This window comes from Macaca nemestrina, chromosome 4 (genome assembly GCF_043159975.1).
Source record: "Macaca nemestrina isolate mMacNem1 chromosome 4, mMacNem.hap1, whole genome shotgun sequence".
Lineage (NCBI taxonomy): Eukaryota > Metazoa > Chordata > Mammalia > Primates > Cercopithecidae > Macaca > Macaca nemestrina.
In genome coordinates, this window is record NC_092128.1 from 159,148,286 (window position 1) to 159,168,042 (window position 19,757).

Below are 19,757 nucleotides of genomic sequence, written 5' to 3' on the forward strand. Positions count from 1 at the left end.
TTCCCAGCTTTCCAGTTGGGAGAAGATGAAATATACATTCTCAACTCTCCTATTTCTTTCTGAACTCAATCTTCTCATTCTCTCTCTCTCTCTTTTTTCTTTTTCTGGCATAACTGGTTATTTTGATTACCATTAAAAGGCTAAATGGTGTTGAGAATTATCTTCTTTTTACTTCTGGCGCTAATTCTATTGTTTAGTAAATTAAGGGAAAGGAATACCAGATGAAATTTGGTATGATTTTTAAAGTCTGGAAAAGAAATCAGTATTTAGCTTAATTATTGTCTTTTATCTACAGGTCTGAGTATTTACATTTGGAACAACCCTTGAGCTTAATTCTGCTGTTTAGACATGAAATAGAGTTCCAAAGTCAAGTTAACCCATTTTTCTTTAAGACGTATTAGTTTCAGTGTATCTTGCCTGCTTAAAACAATCTTTTTTAACGTTCTATGTTTTGATCTATTTAATTTTTTTAAAAAAAGTAATAGGGGTTTTCAGTATGGAAAATCTGGTTGTCTCTAATTCACTCTCTTTATACTAAGTCCAATAGGTCCATTTTAAGAGTGGGACAGACCTTTTTAAGGTGAATGTCTTTCAGAGGGGAACACAGCGTCTCATGTTTGCTGATCTAAATCTAAGAAGTTTTTTCCAATCTGAGATCTCTTGCTGTACAGATACTGAAAGCATCAGTATTTCCCTTTTCTAACATTTTCACACAAATTTCAGTCCTGATGGTGTGATTTTTTTTTCTTTTGCCTTCAAGAGCTAACACGAGACATAAATAAGAAACAAGTTAACTAAAAGGAAAATTCAAAAAAAAAAAAAAAAAGGATGCTTTATGAAGGGAGATGATTTGATGGTGGGTGAAGTGGTAGACTAGGTTAATACAACCAGGTTAAAGAAACTAGAGGGTTGAAGTACAATAAAGGGTGCCCAGAATTCTTTTTTTTTTTTTTTTTTTTGAGACGGAGTCTCGCTCTGTCGCCCAGGCTGGAGTGCAGTGGCCGGATCTCAGCTCACTGCAAGCTCCGCCTCCTGGGTTTACGCCATTCTCCTGCCTCAGCCTCCCGAGTAGCTGGGACTACAGGTGCCCGCCACCTCGCCCGGCTAGTTTTTTGTATTTTTTTTTTTAGTGGAGACGGGGTTTCACCGTGTTAGCCAGGATGGTCTCGATCTCCTGACCTCGTGATCCGCCCGTCTCGGCCTCCCAAAGTGCTGGGATTACAGGCTTGAGCCACCGCGCCCGGCCCCCAGAATTCTTAAGTGCAGTCAAACAAGCAAACATGTAGCAGAGGGGCCTTGCCTAGGATATGGATGTTTTTTGATTTTTATTTTTTTTTAAAAAAAGGAGGAAAAATAACCAGATGATCTAGCAATTCCTTAGAACATCTGCATACTATCTATCTACTGTAATAAGGAATCCAAATCACCCATCACTATGCACTGCCACTCCGTTCTGATAACAACCCTCTCACCATGTCTCATCAGGAAATAAAATTTTTATTCATACAAGTTGAAGGTTATTTTCAAGACAGACTTCCTCTGTGCTGTTCATCATGCATACCCTAGCTAAAGTATGGTAGCTAGAATATTGCAGCAATTCTCCAACTGATCTTCAAGTCTTTATTCCTTCGGGTATGTTGTGCGTACTCTTTCCATTTGCCTAAATTTTCTTTCAAAAATTAAGATCACATCTCTCATTTTCTAAGAATCTTTTGTGACTCTGTTGCTTTGATGTCCATGTCCCAACTGCACAGTTAAATGTTCCTCATAGCCTTCCCTACATCCTCTTTCTGGTCTTATTTCTCTGATGGTTATTTCCACAGTTAGAGCTGCAGGAAGCCTCTTGTTTCTTTAACACATCATATTCCATCTATTTTAGTTCATGCTGCTTCTGCTATAAAAACTCTTACTGCTTTTCATCTTTACCTAAAAGAATTCTACTTCTGATTTTTATTCACTAGATCAGTTTGGGCAAGTTATTAAATTGTTTTGAGCCTCACTATGAAACTCTTCGGGTTCCAGATGTATTTAGAATAGTTTGAATTTTCGAAAAGTTAGAGTGGTTATGTTATACATTATGTAACATCCCCAGCAAGGTCTTGGGTGGCCAAAGACATTAATATATATGAATAATAACATTAAAGTTAATAAATAGATAGTATAGGTAGTTTTTGATTTAATATTAGTTGATTCCAAACTTGAAATGTCTTTCATGTTTAGAAATTATTTTGATTTGGAATTTCAGATTTCAAAAGGAGCCATATACCTCCAGTGCCAGTCTTGCAGACTTGAGGTAAAGGTTAAGCGAGGTGACACATTTAAAGAATTTGCAGGCTATGTGCAGTGGCTCATGCCTCTAACCCTAGCACTTTGGGAGGCTGAGGTGGGTAGATCACCTGAGGTCTGGAGTTCAAGACCAGCCTGGCCAACATGGTGAAACCCTGTCTCTACAAAAAATACAAAAATTAGCCAGGTGTGGTGGTGTGAACCTGTAGTCCCCAGTTACTTGTGAGGTTGAGGCAAGAGAATTGTCTGAACCTGGGAGATAAAGGCTTCGGCAAGCCAAGATTGTGCCACTGTATTCCAACCTGGGCAATACAGTGAGACTAGGTCTCAAAAATGACAAAAAAAAAAAAAAAAAAGGATTTGCAAATAGTAAACAATCATTGATCTGTAACTGTTATTATCACCGTCACCTGTCCAGTATTTCATTTAAATACCTTGTCGTCTGCAAAAATCCCTTCTAGCCAATCAGAATTTATTACACAATTCTTATAAGAACATTACAGATGTTACTTTTTGCCTGTTTGTGTGACTCGTTTTTTATATGTTTGTTTTTACCTACCCCAAACTTCAAAACATTTGATGGCAATAGTAGTTTATGTTTTCAAATCCATGTCACATTCCCAGCTGCATTCCATAGCATCTCTATCTCTTCCCTCTGGATTTGTCCTCTACTTCCAGTGAAAAAAAACACAGCAATATTTTGGCTTTGTACAAAAACTTATTTTTATTCAGAGAAATTGTGACTTCCTCTGCTTTGCCTCTTACAGACAGGAACTTGTCATTAATGTGCCGTAGAGGCAAACATTCCTTCTTGGAACAGGATCTCTGCTTCTGGCTGATAAGCTAGGTGCTGCTAGAATGTAAATGCCTTCAAACTTGGGTAATAATTCTTAGTACCTTTCATAGAGTCATCTCTTATTTCAGAGAAAATTTGAAGGAACTGTCACAGACATTTAAAATCATCAAACAAATTCTGCTAGAAAAACTACTTAAATTTTAATAAAGTTTGTTTTTAGTTGAGAGTGTAAAATATGACATTTTGTTTTCTTAATAAGTTTATGGGGACTTAAACTGTGAGGATCTAAGCTTTTTTTTTTTAATATCAGTTTGCTTTGCCAGTTATGTAAAACATTCTAACTTGATTTCACAACTTGATATACATAATTCTCATGTATAGACCTCCAAAATTCTTTGAAATTTTCATTTGGGAGAGTAAAAAAATAGTTCAGGAGTAATTTGATTCAGAGTTTTAAAAAAACAAAGGGAAATTTAGAACTTTTGTGGTTAACATTTTAAAAAACCCTTGATTCATTGGATTTATAATAAAGAAGAGAAAATTGAAAATCAGGTTGATTGGAGTTATGAAGGTAATATGATGAGAGATGAAAATGGAGTTCAACTGAAATTAGAAAAGGATCTAGTAGTATGGGTAACTGTAACTTCTTTGAGGGCATAACCTCTATTTTATTTATTTATTTGAGACAGATTCTCGCTCTGTCGCCCAGGCTGGAGTGCAGTGGCACAATCTCGGCTCACTGCAACCTCCACCTCCTAGGTTCAAGCAATTCTCTTGCCTCAACCTCCCAAGTAAAGCTGGGACTACAGATGCACACCACCATGCCCAGCTAATTTTTGTATTTTTAGTAGAGATGGGATTTCACCACGTTGGCCAGGATGGTCTCTATCTCTTGACCTCATAATCCTCCCACCTTGGCCTCCCAAAGTGCTGGGATTACAGGTATGAGCCACCATGCCCGGCCTAACCTTTATTTTATTAATATTTGTTTCTTTCTCAAAACTTGCATAATGAGTGTCATTAACTGATAACACTAAATTGATCTTGGAGGGAATTTCTGTGGGGAAACGTTACTTAGTGTTGCCTATAGGTATTTATTGGCACCCATAATAGCTCAATTGAAATGTTGCAGAAAAATTCTGAAATATGTTTACGAGGTGTATGGAAATGAGTGAAGAATAAAGTTGAGAGAGAAAACTGATGGTATTCTGAAAGGGGAACACATTGTATGGAATTTAGTGGGTTGTTTTTTTTCTTAACTTGACTTATTGAATAAGCTGAACTTTCCCAGCCTCCATCCTTTAAAATGTGAACACCACAAATAACGGGAAAGATAATAGCGTTGGTTTCCAAGAAGAGCTCTACATGTAAGCCATGCATTGGGCCTCCGAAGCCAGTAATCATAGCTTTTGAAATTTCAGGAATTCTCTTTAGAGTCACCATCTTCAACCTTAAAAATATGTATTTAATGATTGACAAGAATAAGAAACTGTTTAGTTACCATAACATAGAAATTCTGTTGTGATTTTAGTTGTATGTTTATTTTTTAAGAGTTCAAACTAAAAAAGACAAAATCCCCATCATTTCAATAACATTTTTCTCATACTTATTTACTCTATAAAGAAAGTATTGACTAAAGTATTTCAGTGCTAATAACTGCAATTCTAACATGATATGTATTATTTGAACTCACTATGCAAGTGTAATCTAGAATAATGCACTTAAAAATTTCTAAAAATCAAATGAGTTTGCTTGTAAAATATTTTTGCTGGCAGCCTTGATAGAATATTGAAAATAATAGATTTAAAGTGAATATTCTGATTAATAATAGATGTCAGACTTGCCAAGAAAAGTCAGTAGAGGATACAATTTTTGAAATCTTATGTTTACAGCAAGATAAAATGAAGAAAACAGAAAAACAGAGGCTTACCATTCTGGACTATCACATTTGTATATTCTAATGCTCAATGTAGGCTGGGTGCAGTGGCTCATGCCTGTAATTCACATTTTGGGAGGCTGAGACAGGAAGATGGCTTGAGCCCAGGAGTTCAAGACTAGCCTGGGCAACATGGTGAAACCCCATCTTTACAATAAATAAAAAAATTACCCAGGCATGGTAGTGTGCACCTGTGGGTCCATCTACTTCGGAGGCTGTTTATACTTCACGCTAAAACCATTTTTTAAATGAGCTACACATAGATTCATATGCAAAACTATAAAAAATAAACTATACATAATTACTAAACTATGTTTAATATTATACTAAGAAGATCCTCCCACCTGAGGATCATCTGAGCCCAGAAGGTGGAGATTGCAGTGAGCCATAATTGTACAGTGTACTCCAGCCTGAGCAACACAGTGAGGAAAAAAAAAAGTTTTCAATGCAATTTAAATAATTTAAATGTTATTGGGGAAAAATAGTGTTCTTCAGATATCATATTTGCTTCAAGAAAAAAAATAACTTCAGTTAGAGCTAGCTGGAATAGTGACAGATTTCTAGATCATGGTCAAAATGATGCCATTACCTTGTACCCGATTGCTGCATGTAATTTTTGAAAACAATACAAATTGTTTTACCTGACCTTTTGGGTATCAAAGCCTTCTCCTAACTAAATGCAATTATGATATTGGGTACATGCAGAATAATTCTGAAGTTATGTTTTAGATTTAAAACTGTGTGTATTTAAAGGCATGACCAATTTCATCTTTAGTAAAGCAATACCTGAAAATGGGGGTTTTAGTATTTTAAACATTGTCATTTGAGCTTAGAAGTGACATTTTTTCTTCTCTTATTTATTTATTTATTTCTTCTTTATAGGCCTTATTCAATACCAAGAATTCCGCAGGATGTCCGGTTTTTTTTTTGTTTATTATTATTATTATTATTTGAAGTGGAGTCTCACTCTGTTGCCCAGGCTAGAGTACAGCGGCACAATCTTGGCTCACTGACACCTCCGCCTCCCTGAGGTTCAAGTGATTCTCCTGCCTCAGTCTCCCAAGCAGCTGAGAGTACAGGCACTTGCTGCTACACCCGGCTGATTTTTGTATTTTTAGTAGAGACATGGTTTCACCATGTTGCCCAGGCTGGTCTTGAACTCCTGACCTCAGGTGATCTACGTGCCTCGGCCTCCCAAAGTGTTGAGATTACAGGTATGAACCACTGCACCCATCCAGGATGTTCATTTTTAAATAGGTCATCACAGTTTCATATTAAAAAAAAAAAACCTTTAATTAAATTTCAAATATTGAGCTGAATTTAGTATAATATTAAACATAGGTTAGTAACTACATATAGTTTATTGTTGATAGTTTTGCATATGAATCTATATATAGCTCATTTAAAAAATGGTTTCAGCATGAAGTATAAACAGTTGAACAAATAAATGAGAAAAATGCTTGCTTAGAAGGAATGGAAATTGGGTCAGCCAGCCTAGCCTTTGCCCAAGCGGTGGCGTTGAGAAGATATTTTGTCTACACAAAATCCAGACAGCTTCCCCAAAGCCCAATGAATTCTGACAATATGTTACAGTTTAGTGTGATGAATGACGTAAGGACCCGCCTAAAATGCTCACCCAGCTTCCCAATGTCTGGTCCCGACCTATAAACCAGCTCATAGGTCTCCATGCATGTGTTGTAGAAAGGGATGTAGATGGTTGAGGATATATGTAGGGAGAAGTTATTTCAAAACTGTTATTTTTTATGGAAATCTTTTTGACTGTGTTTCTCACCCACTTAAACACCTCCAGGGTAGACTGTTTCTTATTTATATATATTCAGTCTTGTATATAGAGGATCCTTTCCTCATGAATGTTTATAGAATACAGTTAGACGTTAGAAACAAGAATGAGCCTTTTGCTTCTTGTTGCCTGCGGGCTTAAGGCAAAGCTCCTGGAGTAAGTCTAGGATGTTTGTTTTTTATATGAACTGTGGTGTAATAGAAAGAGAGCAAGAAAGAACAGCGGTAAGTAGGATAAGAATTAGAAGGTGATAAGTTAGTCCTTCTACCTTAGCTTAGCGTTTTAAAGCCCTTCCCACTGTTCTTCAGTGTGTGATTCAGTTGGTGTGAAACTCTCACCAGCTTTTCATAGCTCTATACATTTGCACATATTGTTCTATATGCATTAAAATTCTTTTTATTCCTTTTTCACCTGAAAAAAATATCTGCTGGTCCTTTAATGCTCTGGGATCTCATTTGAAAAGGCTTGCCTTACTCCTCCAGGCAGAATTGATTGTTCCTGTCTGAGATGGTACATATCTGTATCATAGTGCTTTTCACATTGACTTACAAATATTCATTTACATACATGTCTGCTCTCAGTCTAAATTGTCAGCTCCTTACAGCCCGGACTGTTTCTTATTCATTTCTCTATTCCCACCACCTTTTATTATGCCTTTCACAGTTGGCATTCTATGAAAGGCTAGTTAATCTTTCTAAGCATTTAACCAGTCTTTTAGAAAAAGAATGTAATATATTTACAGATAAATGATATATGATGCCAAAGAGTAGTTTACGCTCTCTGTTGCCTTGTGTTTCTCCATAAAAGTAAATAACAATGACAAAAACACAACACCAAATTTAGAAATGAAACAAGATTTGTTTGAAAACTATTTATTTGAGTAACTTAAATGAAATAGCCGGAGCAGTATAAATAGCATAGTACAAGAAAATAAAGTCATAAAGAAATGTTCAAAACTCTCCGCCAGTTTTTCATAGACAATAGAAAATTAGAATAGAAAAAAAATCATTACAGGACATCCTATTCAATTACATCGTGAATGGACATTGAATAAATAAATGGATGTCTGAAGCCTAGAGGCTGGAGCTAACATCCTAAAGTCACATTTGTTATCATCTGTGCTAGGTCTAGAACCCAGATCACAGTGCCAAGTCAAAAGTAAAATCCTCGCTTTTAAAATGCTGCCACGTCTTTTTTAACTTTTGTTTTCATGTAATAATTATAGAGCTACATAAAAGTTGTGCAAAGAACATAGAGCATTTACATATATCCTTCACCTAGTTTCCCCTAATGGTAACAACATACATGCCTAGAGCACAATTATCAAACCCAGAAATTGATATAAAATTCAGGATTCCACATCACCTGTTTTTGTTGGGTCTGTTTGTCTTCTCACTATGTTGTAGTTTCTCAGTCTCTGTCTTTTATGACATTGACACTTTTGATGAGTACTGGTCAGTTATTTTGTAGAATGTCCCTCGATTTGGGTTTGTCTGATGTTTTCTCATGAGTAATTTGAAGTTACGCATTTGGGAAAGAATAACTGCTATGCCTGACTCAGTGCATCGTGTCGGCAGGTGCATTTTTTCAACATCTCTTATTACTGAAGACGTTAACCTTTAGCACTTGAGTGAGGTGGTTCCTGTCGGGTTTTTCCCATGTAAGGTTACTGTTTCTTCCTTCATAGTTAATATATATGCAGGAAATAGTCTGTTTTTCTTCCATCTTTCACCCCCTAATTTTAACATTAAATAGTAGATCTTGTCTGAAACAATTATTAATCTTGTGTTTGCTTAATGTGATTTTGTGATATTCTTCATTCCTTCTACATTTCTTAATTGGGATTCTTTTAAAGGAGGTGGTTTTTCTCCCCCGTTTGGTTGTTTAGTTATATAATTTACATCAGTGTGGACACATAGCTGTTTATTTATTTTAGGGGTTATAATCCCTAAATACTATCACTGTGTATTTTGTTGTCCAAATTATTTCAGCTTCTGCCGTTGGGAATGCTTTTCAGGCCGATTTCAATATCCATTCAACATGTCCCCCATTTTTTCTAGCACTTTCTTATTCCTGTCATCACAAGATATTCCAGATTCATATTATATTTTTCCTGCCCAGTCCTGGAATATACCACAAGTCTAAGGATATCCAGTTTCTTTAATAGAAAATGGTATTTAGAAACTAAGATTTGAGTCTAAGTATACTTACTGCTACTGAAGTATTATTTCTTCTAGGCCCTGTTAATGGATAGAGTTAGGGACTATAGGAATTTATACCACTCCATGCATAGTTGTTCATCCATATTTATTTCCGTATCTCTTTGTTTATAAATATATTAACAAATGTGAGTTAATACTGGCATCTCTGATTTTATTCTAATGGAATAGGTTAATTTTAGTCTTCTGCCTTTCCTTCTAAATTTTTTCAAACAATGAAAAATTAAGCTCTTATTCTCTACAGTATATTTACTTATTTGTTCAATCCTGGTACACACATCGCATGGTTACAAAGTTGCTAAACCTTATCTGTGTAAAAACAGATTGACTGATCATATTCATGTAATAGAGTGCAGTATATTCAAAATACTTTTACTAAGTACTAAAATATTTAAAGCAATAATAATTACTTTAGTTTGTTATTTTCTTCCCACCCTATTCGGTGTGGTGATGTCATTCATTTATAATATAGCTAGCTTCATTTTTTACTATTTGTATTCCACTCCATGTCCACCTGATATCCTGGTTTATTTTGATTTTTTTTTAAGTTGTGGGGGGATATGTGAAAATCTCCATGGTTCTAAGATGCAAAACTATTTTTTAGAATTTACACCCAGAAAGATGTTGTTCCCTGTAGCTCCTTCCCTCCGTGTTCCCATTACACCCTTTTCCCTACTCATTTCTCTTCCACTTCCTGTAGCTTCTGGGCTTTCCTTCCTGTATTTCTTTTGCACAAATAAGAAGATACATATTTACTTTCTTGTATCCCTTTCTTTCTTACACGAAAGGTAGCTACATCAGATGCTCATTTACAATTTGCTTTCCTCAATTAAGAGATTATTCTGGAAACCTCTCCAAATCAACTCATAGAGACATTCCTTTCTTTTTTACAACTGCACATTGCCTGTTGTGTTGATTTCACATAGCACAGTCACGCACTGCACAATGATGTTTTCGTTAACCAGGAACTGCATATATGAGAGTGGTACCATGACATTATAATGGAGCTGAGAAATTTCTATCACATGGTGACATTGTCGCCATTGAAATGTCATGGCACAAAGCATTACTCAAGAGGTTGTGTTACTTCTGGTGTAAACAAACCTACGGGTGAGGCCAGTTGTATAAAAGGGTAGCACATCCAGTTATGTACAATACATAACCCTTGATAATAAACAACTATGTCACTGGTTTATCTATTTGCTATACTGTACTCTTTTTCATTATTTTAGAGTGTACTTCTTCTACTTAAGTATTTTAAAAGAAGGTTAATTGTAAAACAGCCTCAGGCAAGTCCTCCAGGAGGCATTCCTGAAGAAGACATTGTTATTATAGGATGAGATGAGAGCTCCATGCATGATATTGTCCTGAAGACTTTTCTATGGGACAAAATGTGAAGGTGGAAAACAGGGATATTGATGATTCTGATTCTGTGAGAGCCATGGCTAATGTGGGTGTTCATGTCTTCATTTTTAATAAAGAAATTAGGTCGGGCGTGGTGGCTCGTGCCTGTAATCCCAGCACTTTGGGAGGCCAAGGTGGGTGGATCACAAACTCAGGAGATTGAGACCATCCTGGCTAACACGGTGAAACCCTGTCTCTACTAAAAAAATACAAAAAATTAGCCGGGCGTGGTAGCGGCGCCTGTAGTCCCAGCTATTCGGGAGGCTGAGGCAGGAGAATGGCATGAACCTGGGAGGTAGAGCTTGCAGTGAGCCGAGATCGCATCACTGCACTCCAGCCTGGGCAACAGAGAGAGACTCCTACTCAAAAAAAATAAATAAATAAATAAATAAATAAATATAAAATATAAAAAGCTTAGCGAGCAGTGATATAAGGAAAGATATTTTTGTGTAGCTGTACAGTGTGTTAGTATTTTAAGCTAGGTATTATTACAAAAGAGACAATGTTTAAAAAATTGTTTATAAATAATAAAAGTGACAGTAAGCTAAGGTTCACTTATTACTGAAGAAAGAAAATATCTTTTAAATAAATGTAGTGTAGCCTAAGTGTACAGTGTTTATAATGTTCATAGTAGTGTGCAGTAATGTCCTTGTCTTCACATTCACTCGCCCATCAACTCACCCACAGCAACTTTCGTCCTACAGCTCCACTGGTGGCAAGTGTCCTGTATATGTGTGCCGTTTTTTATCTTTTACACCGTATTTTTACTGTATCTTTTCTATTTTCATTCTGTTTAGATGTGCAAACACCATTGTGTGAAACAGTTGCCTACAGTATTGAATACAGTAACATTCTGCACAGATTTGTTCCGGTAGGCTATACTATATAATCCATGTGTGTGGTAGGCTATAGCAATAGGTTTAAGTGGGCTCTACTTAAGTAAGCTATACCAGTATACTTAAATACATATGCTAAAGTTGTATACTTAAGTATGCATACTTCAGTAAGCTATAGCATTAGCTTTAAGAGGTCTATACACATAGGTTTAAGTAGGCAATACCAGTAGGTTTAAGTACACAAGTATGATATTTGCACAGTGATGAAATCACCTAATACCCCATTTCTCAGACCATATTCCTGATTAACTGAGTGACGCACGACTGTGTATTCAACAAACTTCCTTTCCATTAGCAATAGGTCGTTTCCAATATTTGTCAATGAAAAATAATATTGCAAAGCATATCCTTGTATCATATATTTTCTACTTGTTTACCGTATCTTTAGGATAGAGTCTTAGAAGTTGGACTGATTTCTCTCCAAAAGGGTTAGACCCTTTTGTATTTACTGTATTTCCACCAGTAATGCATGGGAGTCCATATGAATGAGTTAATGATGCTTAAAGACATAAAAGTAGACTTGAGCAAATGGAAAAGACATATCCTGTTTAAACCTGTTGGTATAACCTCTTACTGCAGTGCCTGTTTCCCCACACCCTCATGAACAGAACGCAATGTCACTAATTTTGATCGATCTGAGAATTGAGAAACAGTATCGCAGTGTTTTAATTTGCACTTCACTGATTATGACTGAGTTCAAATATTTTAATACTTCGGGGGGCTGGCTAGGCTCAGTGGCTCACGCCTGTAATCTCAGCACTGAGGCTGGCAGATCACAAGGTCAGGAGTTTGAGACCAGCCTGGCCAACATGGTGAGACTCCATCTCTACTAAAAATACAAAAATTAGCCCAGTGTGGTGGCATGCATCTGCAATCCCAGCTACTTGGGAGGCTGAGGCAGGAGAATTGCTTGAACCTGGGAGGCAGAGGTTGCAGTGAGCCAAGATCATGCCATTGCACTCCAGCCTGGGCAACAGAGCAAGACTCTGTCATAAACACACATTTATCTATATATACACACACACATATATATATGGCTGTTTGTATACCTTTTGTAGAAATTTTCAGTTTATATGTTTTTCCGGTTTTTATGTTTTTGATGCTTTTTTCGCAATTTTTAAGAATTCTTGATATATTGTGGACATTAGCCTTTTGTCTGTGGTATAAGTTGTGAATATTTTCTCCCAGTTTTTCAGATTTATTTTAACTTTGCAAATTTGTCCTGCAGATTTTTACATTTTGTATGTAGTCAAATTTATGAATTTTTTTATTTCATTGCTTCTGAATTTTGATTTGTATTTAGAAAGCCTGTATTTAATCCAGTTCATATTCATTCATATTTTCTGGTACTTGCGTTATTTCATTTTTACATTTAGATCTCTAATTTGTTTGGAGTTTATTTTGGTGTATACTATCAGATACGAACCTAATTTTATCTTTTTCTTCAAATGGCTAGCCAGTAGTTCCAGTACCACTTATGAAAAAGTTTATCTTCACCCTAAGAATTTAAGATGCCACCTTTAACATATGCCAAGGACGTATACAAGGACTGTTTCTGCGTTCTATTTTTTTTGGATTATTTGTCTATTTATACGCCAGTACAACAGGCTAGTAACAGAGACTTTGTGGTATATTCGAAAGTATAGTAGTGTTTATTCCTTTTATAGTTTTTCATTTTAGTGTTTTTCTGGCTATTTTTTCATGTTGCCTTTTAAAATAAATTTTAGATCACCCTAACTTCATAAAATAGCTTGCTGGAGGTTTTATTGGAATTTCATCAAGTTTACAATTTCACTTAGAACTGAGATCTTTATAATGTTGAGTTGTGTTAGACAAAAACAGGACATGTCTTTTCCATTTGTTCAAGTCTACTTTTATGTCTTTAGGAAGCATTAAAAATTCCTTAAATGAATATATTAATTCCTAAATATTAACTCCTAAGTACTTAATCTTCTTTATTGACATTATAAAAAGAATTTCTCTATCATTACACTCTTTATTCATTTATTAGTATATTGAAGCTACTTATTTTTATATGTTAATGTGCATCCAGTTACTTACTGCCTCTTTAATTGAGTTTGCTTTAACATTGATTTTATAGGGGTTTATAGTATACTGTCATATCATCTGGAAACAGACATCATTTTTGCTTCTCCTTTACCGATTCTTGTGCCACTAATTAATATCAGTTATCTAATTACATTGGCTAGTATTTCAAGTACATTGCTGAATATCCATAAATAATGGCCAAGCTTACCTTTGTCCCAATTTTAGTGGAAATGCTTCTTCTCTTTTCTCAGTAAAGAAGATACAGGTTTTGGACTAACATATATATGTGTGTGTGTGTGTGTGTATATACACACACATACATATTGCTTCTGGAATATACATATATCTGTACACACACACACACACACACAAATATATGTTAGTCCAAAACCTGTATCTTCTTTATTATAGGTTTTAAAGTATTCCTCCATTCCCATATTCTTGAGTATTTTTGTATCATAAATGGTTGTTTAATTTTTGAAGATTTTTTTTGTCAGTATCTATAGAGATAGTCCTAATTTTCACCTTTAGTTTTATAATATAATGTGTGACAGTAAGAAATGTTTTTACATTCCTGAGATAAATCCCATTTAGTCACAGTGCATTATTTTCAAAACATATAATTCAATTCTGTTTGTTAATCTTTTATGTGGTATTGTGGAATTATTTATGAGTGATATTGGGATTTGGTTTTCTTCTTTACAATGTCTTTATTTTTGTTAGATATCACTGTTACACTTGTTTCATAGAAGGAATTATGAAATTTTAATTCCTTTTCATGACATTGGAATAATTTGTAGACTCTTCAGGCTATATAGTTGTTGAAAGTAGTTAAAATCTCCTGTGAAACCATCTGGGCCTGATGCTTTTTTGTAAAGTAATTCTTTGATAGCTGTCTGTGTTTTTATGCATTGATGTGCTAAGATTTATAATGGAAGTTGAGTCAATTTGGTAATATCTATTTCTCTAGAGAAACTATCTAACTTTTCAATTGTATTTGACTAGAACTCTGCAAAGCAGTCCTCTAGGGTCCTCTGGGGGTGTGTGCATATGTATGTTTTAATTTCTTTGCTTTCAAAGATTATTTCCTTTTTGTCATTTTTTATTTTGAATGTTTATACTTTATTGCTGCATTTTCTTGATTAACTAGTAGTTTATCTTTCATTAATTTTCTTTAAAAATAGGACAATATATTAGGTATAGTTTTTCAATTATCTTATTCTCAAATCATTTTCTTCTTTTATTTTTCTTACTTCCTTCATCATGATGCTTTGTTTTTGTTTCCTTTTTGTTTTTTCTTAAAGCTTTCTGAGAAGGGAATTTAATTCATTGCCTTTTATTATTCCTTTTCTTTGTGATTAATAAAGCCTGATGTGCATTCTCATAAGGATTTTGTTAAAGATGCAGATGGATGGGCCCCACCCATGTATGGAGATTTAGTTTCAGTAGGCCTAGGTGTGGCCTGAGGACCAGAAGCAGAATATCTAGAACTACACTGGAGAGCCACTGATGCAGTATTAAAATTTTACAAATCTTCCTCTCAAGGAATGTGTAATTCCTTGTCCAATCATTTTGTTATTCACATGCATTCAAATCTGTTATGGTGTTTTGCTGGTTAAGTGTCCTCCTTCTAGACCTGTGGTATTTTGACTGAATAATCATGACTCGTATTCGACCATTTAAAACTTGCTTAGGTTGACAATAGGCAATGTCAAGAGTTTCCCTTAGATAAAATATCACGATTTCCTAAATCTGTCACTCTTATCTTCTAAGGCAGCAGAGGTCAGAGGAGCTATACTAATATCTTACCTAACATTTTAAAATACAACTGAAGAATGTAATTTGTAACAAATTGGTTCACAATAATTTTTAAAAATACCTTTGTATGTACACTAAGTAACTGAACATTTTGGAAAGACTATCAGTGATGACAAAAATACAAATAACATGAAAATAAATTATTTGGAAAATTGTGCTACAAAACTATAACCACTGAACTCATTCGAACATCAAAAATATTAGTTAGAAGCCGTGCTCTAATGTTTTGGAGGTTTCCCAAGATTTTCAAACTACTAATCTCACTTCTTAATATAAGGTAGGGCAATATTCTGAAAAGTCTTTGAGTTTTTAGTTTTGCTAAAACCGTTGTTTCAACTGAGCCTAGGTTATACAATTGTTAGGCTGAAATCTCATCAAATAACTGAACAAATGAACTAATGAAAGTACCTCATCTCTATAATTATCCACAAAACACAAAGGAAAAGAATGGATAATTTCACTGTCTATATTACATTGGGCTGGTACTTTTTTTGTGTGAAGCTGATATATTGAAGATACAGTGTAATAATTCAGAAGTTATTTATATATCCTTTAAGACTGATACTGTCTGTTCACACGTTGCACATTGGCATTTATTTCTACAGATTTATTTTGGAGTAGCTGGTGTGGGAGCCATAAAGTTCCAGTCTTTATTTTTCCAGGGGTGAAATCAAAACAGTGTTAGAGAATAGTCTTCTTCCTCAAGCTATCAGTATGAATCTCTGAGATAACTAGAGTCTGAAAAAGAAGTTCAAATCTGTCTTAATTTTTCAGGCCAGGATTTCCCTACAAAACTAACCTTCAATTTAGACAGAAAATACAACCCTTGATTTTCTTTCATAATGTTTATAAACGTAGAGTCTCGTCATTTTTTCAGAATTCCTCATGTTATGCTATTGGGGGCAAAGCAAAAGTCAGGAAAATTAGACTAATTTGGAAAATGACCACATTGCTATTGCTCTGGAGTAGGACACAGTTGGAGTTTATCACCAAGTCGTTTTATGTCCCCTGGTAATGTTCCCATCTCCCAAATCCTTTGCTAATATTCCTGTATCTTTCAGAGAAGATAGAAGCAACTCTATAGAAGAATTATCAGCGAAATTGTTCTTATGCAATGAAAGCATCTTAATTCACTGAAAGTAAAGCAAATCTTGTCAGTTTCTACTTTTAGAAGATTAAAAAATACCAAAGAAAGTTATACACAACAGATATTAATGTTAATGAAAGGAGTAATTACAAGCTCTTTCCATAATTTGAAATGATATGAAATATCTGACCATTATTTTATTATAGTTCTTTACTATAAATAAAACTAAAGGAGGATCAAAAAATTTTTCACTTAAGAAGTAATCATACATTTCTATAATTATTTAAATATCAATTAAGTACAAGTGTTTTGCTATTCAACAGATGCCTTATAAGGACATATAGGATACAACTACATTCATTTCAGTGTTTTGAGTGTGTCAAAAATGTCCTAGTACATTGCTTAGTAGTTACAGCTGGTAAACAGTGATTTGCACAAAGATCCGAGTCAAAGTTGTTATCAGATCCTAGTTCAAAGACACCAGATACTGTAGTTATAATAATATTATACACATTTTAGCAGTCTTTTAATTTAAGAAACTATTTTGAGCTGTACTTAATGCAAAGGGCAAGTGATAGTGACTGTTACATTGTTTCTTTTAGAAACAAACCTTGTAGGCAGGAACGTACTAAATACAATTTTAAGCAACACTGGAACTATTGGTCATGTATAATTATTTTTGAAACATTGGTTAGTTGATGTTCTAGATTTACAATAAGCAGTGTCTATTAGAGAGAGTTTCAGGATTTTTTATTTTACTGTGGAGGGAAAAGAAAATTTTGGGGAGCCTAAGTTCTGCTATGATCATAATTAGTTGTGTGATTGTAATCATAATTTTGAGAATAGTAATGCATCAGTTACCACATATTCGGTATTTACTTGTGGTCAGGCATGTTGCTATATACTTTAGATTGATGATGATGGGATTGAAAAACCAAAACTGGTATTATCTTAGACATTTTTCATATGCAGAAACCAGTTTCAAAAAATTAGGTAACATCCAAGGTTAAACTTCTACATCATTTAAATTTGTTTCTAACAATGATTTCTCTCCTTAGTTAAGCTAAATTTTTGAAAATCTGTTTTGATCATGCAATGTAATCGTGTTGTAATATGACAGGGTAGTGTCAATTCTTTGGCTTTTCTGGATAATAGTAAGAAAATTACTCTAAACAGGGACATCTTTGGACTCTGTCACTGAGTCCAGTGTAATTGGGAGCAACTTGGTAATGAGCTTTGATTGTACCTCATTGTCTACATTGCTGCAATGAACAGGACTGTGTATTTGATGAGAGTCACAATGGTATGATGAGATTGGAAAACATGATATTACAGATGCTGTCATATGCAAACCATGACAGAAGTACTTAATGAACAATGACTGTAAGCATTTTATGTTGCCTTTCATTGAAAATGTTTTATAAGAAAAAAATTTTTGCATTCCATGAAGTGATGATAGAATAATTACATTTTTGATGATAAAATTATGCAACAAATACATCACATAAAAGCTAAAGAGATGACTATAAAATTGAGTAAAGATGCCACCTTCTCTACATTTTTATACATATGAGTATCTTCTCCAATGTTCTCTTTTTGTCTAATTGCACTGTGTGAAAGTGTAAATATCCACTGAGTTAAGTCAATATTAATGTGGTTCCTAGTTTCTATTTTCCATTTGAACTCAAGTTATTGAGAGGATGATGTTAAAGTCTCTAACTCATAGCTTTGACTTTAAAATAACTAAAAAAAAATTTATATGCTCTAACTGTATTGAGTACCAACTCTGCTATATACTCTGCTTGAGACTTGAGGACAGAAATAAATGATTTCCTATTGGTTGAGATATACAAGTATATAATTGATTATCCAAGTTTTTTTTCATGAAATGTGTGGTCTATAAATAGGTTTCAAGGGGTTCACAGAACCCTAAAATTATATGCAAATCATTTTCTGTCTATGGATGTGAACATTTTCATAGGCAAGGTGTTCATAGATTTCATCAGCTTTTTCAGATTCTCAAAAGGTTCATTATGTTAACAAAGTTAGAAATTATTAACCCTCTTTCTCCTTGGCAATGGAAATAAACTAGTTTTAGGGGGATATGTTTTCATATGTGATGAAATTTTGGTTCAGAAGTTTTGTGACCTGCCTAACGTCAAGTAATTGTTTAATGGCAGATCTAGAATAAGAATAGTTAAGTTGTCTTGTCACCTAGTCCAGGCTTGTTACCCACCATATAGTTTTTATCTCATTGACATTATCTCATTGTTTCTTCAAACCCTAGCCATATAGCCTGAAGTATTTGTTTTCTATATTTTCTTATTCTATTAAATGGAAACATCAGCTTTTATGTGCTTCCATGTTTAATAGGGAAAAATTCCAAATTGCATTAGACAACCAAATCCTAATTCAGTTTTTATTTTGGCTCATTCTTTATAAGAAGCAAATGACAACCAAAATTTTGCAGTGTAATTTCCCAGAGGAGACCTAGTCTCAGAACATTGTTTACCCAAGTCACAGTATCTTTGACATCTAATGATCATTGATTATCACAATAATAAATTACAAAAGAAAAATTCCATTGTATTTACTGTATGCTCTGCCATCTAGGGCAAGGGCATAAAGAAACTATTTGGATATTTCAACAGGATTGGGCCAAGATATTCTTGTTAAGCCTCTACACAGGTATTACGGTAAATCTAAGGAGCGCATTCTCCATGCATTCAAGTCACAGGTGTTCAGGTTTTCTTTTCTTCTTTCTTTCTTTCTTCTTCTTTTCTTTCTTTCTTTTTTTTTTTTTTTTTTTTTTTTTGGTCAGTGGGGTTTGGTATCTCTATGGAAACAATTAAAAACTCTCAGGAAAATGGCACGTCTCTGCTCTCAGTTCAAATGATAGTAAGTCAGTGCATTCTTATACGACCTCAGAAGCTCACTTTTAGTAATGCATGTGTGTATATGTGTGTGTATGTGTGTGGGGGGGTATACACTTGAAGGTTGATTAACTTATTCATAATTCATATATGAACACAGTACTAAAGAGTGTACTTATTTTTATTTTCTTAAAAAATTGGAAGACATGATCTTTTCACAAAAGGGAATGCATCACTCCTATTTTTTCATTAGGAGAGTAAAGTTCAGGCTACACTTTATGTATTTATCTAACATTTTGTAATTCTGGGGTTGGAAAAATAGAAGGAAATTAGGTCAGGTTTAGCCTTTATAAAAGACATTTTTACTCTGACACACCACTGGGTGGAGTGCATTGCTAGCCCAGAGACTAATATTACTCTATTGAAAGGTAAGAGTTTCTGTGCAAGAAGAAACTCCTGATCAATTTTGAGGTTTTATGTATTGCTTCTAAAATCTGGACATGTTTAACAATGGCTGAGTGACCAGAATATAATGCCAACATTGACTATACTCTGGCATTATAACTTTCAAGTTTCAATCCATCTTTCCTAG

The 19,757-nt window shown here is 34.5% G+C and overlaps 1 protein-coding gene across 27 annotated transcripts in view; it reads left to right on the plus strand.

Moving 5' to 3' along the window:
- Positions 1 to 19,757, plus strand: part of LOC105483467 (uncharacterized) — a 573,731-nt gene that overhangs the window by 362,137 nt on the left and 191,837 nt on the right. The gene's annotated exons all lie outside the window — the stretch shown is intronic.